This window comes from Camelus dromedarius, chromosome 4 (genome assembly GCF_036321535.1).
Source record: "Camelus dromedarius isolate mCamDro1 chromosome 4, mCamDro1.pat, whole genome shotgun sequence".
Lineage (NCBI taxonomy): Eukaryota > Metazoa > Chordata > Mammalia > Artiodactyla > Camelidae > Camelus > Camelus dromedarius.
In genome coordinates, this window is record NC_087439.1 from 72732982 (window position 1) to 72737754 (window position 4773).

Genomic DNA, 4773 nt, shown 5'->3' on the forward strand with positions numbered 1-4773 from the left:
TAATAAAAAAGAATATGTAGGGTCTGAATCTATTAAAAAGGATTGAACATCAATAATGGTAGTTGCTTTGATAACTAGAGGCATTATGCCTTCTGGCTATTTTTGCTGGATAATTGTTTGTTGAATCATCTGGATGACAGTGACTATGCAGCAATATTCAAGACTCTGGTGATTATGTGCTTGGCAACCATAACAAAGAGAGACATGGACATAAGGGTCATTATTAATGGTTGACGCATGTCCCAAATGGCCTAAAAACTATTTGGATCTTCCTTAGATGGTCAAGTGTTTTTTCCTCTTTAATTTGGAGAAGGGTTGTTTGGCTTTGCCAGTAACTGAAGTGGTAGTCCAGTATCTGGAAGTTATTGAGGGTAAGGGTGTTGGCATGAAGGAGGGACTAGAACCAGCAAGGAAGAATGAGATGACTTAGAGGATAAAGAACAAATGTGTAAAGAAACACAAGACGAGTGGTTTCTGGCCCCTGGTTTGGTGGGGAGGGATGGTGTTGAACCAAACCTGTCTCCTTTATGCAGCTATGTGCTTGTTCCAAGGACTCTGAGCTAGCTAGCTGTTCCCACGAACCATCTGATTCTGAGAGCCTTCAGCTTCATGTTTCCATTAAGTACAGGTTTCAGATTTTTTTAATGCTGGAGAATGGATGATGCTGTTTTATCTGGAAAACGTGTCATGGAAATCTTACTGCTATGTTAGATGCTAACAGTACATGATAAGTTCTTTCCTGGTGAGGTTTAAGTGGAGTCTTTATTTGATGGTGTTTCTAAAATATCTAATCACCTGGTCTAATATGTTGAAGTTGATTCGGTAGCTGGCAAGGAAAGCTGTTCTTATCTTTTGGTGATAAGAATGAACAGCTTGTGATAATTAATTACACTACAAGACCACGTTTGAAGAAAGGAGAGTAGAATTCTCTTTTGAGGTATCACACAGAATTAACCTATAGAGATGTAGTCTTCCTCAGAAGAAGAACATGTGAACTGTGAGGACAGTTTTAAATATCCAGTATTCTAATTTATCCCAAAATAGGTATTATGAAAATCATCAATTGACATTTCATATGTAAATCTGACAAAATCTTTGTGTAGGGTGTATACATACATCTACATTGTATCTGTATGTTTTCTTTAATATGAAGAGTACACAATAATCGATGCATTTTTATAACACACTGTACTTATATGTAATTAACACAGAAATGCTGAACTTCTCTTTGAATCTGTCAGCTTAAAAGAAATTTATCCTAACTTTAATAAAGAAAAACATTCTCACAATAATTTTGAGTTAATTAAAATTAAAATTGGCAAGCAAGTGGAATCATTTCTATTGCCTTTTCTTTCATAAAATAAAGGAGAAAATCTTTGTGTTACCTGTATCTATTTACAAAACACAAAGGTATTTTAGGAGTAAAAGCTCTCATAACATTTTTATTATTCTAAATTTGGTGTCTAAATTTGAGAAAGACAAACTCAAAAAGAATTGTCATAGGAGACAAGATACACTTAAGGCAAGAAATAGTCATAGGCAGTTAGTTTAAAATGGCAATTAGTGAAGGCCATCTTTAAGAACTTTAACTTTTCCAAAAGTAAAAAGCTTTTTAAAGTTATTTAAAATATGTCAAAAGTAAAGAGAATAATTTATTCCATTATTTTTATTAAATAAATTTATTATGTAGGTACAATAATTTAAACATTTTTTAACAGAAAGAAAACCCATTCTAGTTTACTCTTTTAAAAAATCATCATCATGAACAATTTGCAGATAAAGATTTGTAAGTCTTTTTTTTTTTTTTTTAATAAACCTATCAATTTAAACAGCTTGGTCAAATCTTTTAGCACTTTTCCCCCCAACTCCTTATTTATGGATATTCTAGTCCCAAACTAATAAAGTTTATTCTTCAGGAGAGATATTCTACATTTTAAAAATACGGTAAAATTTGTCTTTTATTATTTTTTTACCCTGATATACCAGATATTTTTTACTTGAAGAAAAAATTATTCCTTCTTTTAAAAAATAGGAAATTGAAATATATCCATTACTCTGCAGAAACATCTTCCATCATGTACTTTTATTTGAAAATGAATACTTATAGTAAAATAAATTGAATGTATTTGTACATCTGTTTAACCTCTTAATTGACCCTAAAATGTATTAAATAATAACATAGATATATTAAAATCTTGTGCTCAAGTATGCAAAGATTATTTCTCAGTTAACTCAAAATAGTACTTTTCAAGATTTTAAACTGAGGGTCTTGACAAATCTTATGGTTTGTAGCTTAATGTAAATTTATCTTTTTTCATAAAGCCATTACCTACTACATTATAATACACTCAAACATACAATTTTCAATTTTATAATTGTAAAGGATTAACTAGCAAAATCCATAAAGGAAATTTAGGAAACCCAAATTAGACTTTTTTTATGAAAAGTAAAATCTAGCATAAACAAAAATATTTTGCTAACATTGTTTTTAATATGGTGGTAAAATCAAGGGAAAAATATAAAGTAGTTTTTAACCTTAAATTATTAAATCAGCTATTTGTCCAAGGAATTATTTTGATAGGAATACTACATGAAATTTTAAAAAATATAGTTTATAAATGTGTGTACTTATAAACCAAAAATTTAAATACTATAAACCATATTTAAAAGCTCTTGATGGCAGGGAGGGTATATAGCTCAGTGGTAGAGTGCATGTTTAGCATTTAGCATGCACGATGTCCTGGATTCAATCCCCAGTACTGCCATTAAAAATAAAGTAAATAAGTAAATAAACCTAATTACCTTCCCCTGCTCCCCTCTTGGCATTTCACTTTCCTTCTTATCTTGTATAGTTTAGGGGTTTTTTCAAGAGCTAAATTCATCAATGTTGTTTTTAAAAGTCAATTGGAGCAAGAGCTTGTTCTGTTACACCTAATTTCTATTATCTTTCCCTTTTGGTTAGATCTGTCTATCTGAGCTAGATACTCCTAGAGTAACACATAAAAACAACTTTTAGAAGTAATTAATATTTAAAATTTCCAAGGACATGGGGAAAAAATTAAATGGGAGAAAGCCAGCTACAGACAAATATGGAAGGAATTACAGTTACAGATTGGGTGAAAGGGAGAGTCTGAGGGATTTAAAAACCCCATAAGTAAACAGTCTTACAAGTCCAGGGTACAAGTGTAGACGCTGTGGTAGGGCTTCTGGCTGAAAGGGCAGTGCCTTAATCTACTAAAAGGTTTGTTTCTGTCCTATCATTAGAGATGATTCTCCTTACTGGTTTAGAGGCTCATTGGAAATTAGGTGTTAAACTCTTGCTTGAAGCATTTTCATTTTTCCACAGAGGCTTCAAGTTTCTTTTTCTGTCTGGTGGAGTTCAGAGCAGCCTGAAGAACATGCCCATGATAAGTCTGAACTACTTAATAAACTTTCCTTTTAAAATTCTGGTTATTGGCAAATCTTTTAGGGAGATAATTACATCAATTAAAAAATTAAGACCAATGGACAGTAAAGATTTTGTTTCTTTTTCTGTTCATGTCCAAAGTTCTCCAAAGTGGCCACTGTAATTACAAATTGTCTTTGATTAAATTATGCCATTTTGAAAGATGCACATGAGTTAAAAGTATAATTCAAAAAATATTAAAAAATCAGATGTTTGACCCATAGCGACCAGCGACTTAGATTGAGACCACCCCATGTGCACTGCAAGAGTCAGTAAAAATGGTGTTTCTACAATCTCAGGTTTCTGGAATGTCAACAAAGGCCAGCCATCACTAGTGCTGAGATTGACAAACCCATAGCTCTGGGCAGATGAAACTGAATAAAATAGTTCTAGGGGCACAAAGAAAAGACTGAAGAAACTCTTATAAAAGCTTTGAAGGATGACTCAAGGCAAAGTTTGTCCAAAGGATGCCAATCTGATGACAGCTTCTGAATGCATCAGCCCTCGGAGCCATCTCAAATAGGAATCCATTGGGCCTGAGTCTGTCTTGGCTGCTGGGCCTTATTTGACTGACCCAATTCTAATAAATCAAAGACCTTTCTTCCTAGATAATTAGAAAAGATCCATTCAGAAAAAAGCAGAGACCAGAGATCAAATTTCTGCTCAGGCATATTGACACTGGAGATTTGCCACATAGATTCATTCTGTAAATGTCCAATATTTGAATCACAGTGTGACAACAGAGGAGAAATCCACTTGATCAAGGAGTGAATTATATCTGTAAGTGGATATAAAAATCAGGGTCCCCACATTTTCCTTTTCAGGCTACCTGAATAGCTGTTACTGTGTCCTCTTGTTTTGAATCTGCCTTTTAGTCTCAGATGGTATGGGATTAATTGTGCTTGACATAAGTAGGTGAATGAGTTGGAGTAAATATGAGTATCTCACATTCAAAATTAATTAATAATTAATTAATTTCTCTGATGAAAATTATGTTTTTAGCACTTACTATGATCCATGCACCCTGATGGGCAGTGGAGGTAAAAAAATTTACTAAGCCAGTACCTCGCTTAATGAACTAGGGAGACACAGATGTTGAGACAAATAATTCCAATACAATCCACCAAAGTCTTCTAGGAGCCCAATGAAAAAAATACTTAATTTTGCTTGGAATTTTAGGGAAAAGCTAAATTATTTCTCTTCAGGAGAATTTTATTTTGATATTATTATCCTAAAAATCAGATCTTTATCCTGAAAAATGACTTAACCTCTGAATTATATTCCTAATGTATAAATGAGGATTGACAGCAATACTCTAGTGATTGATA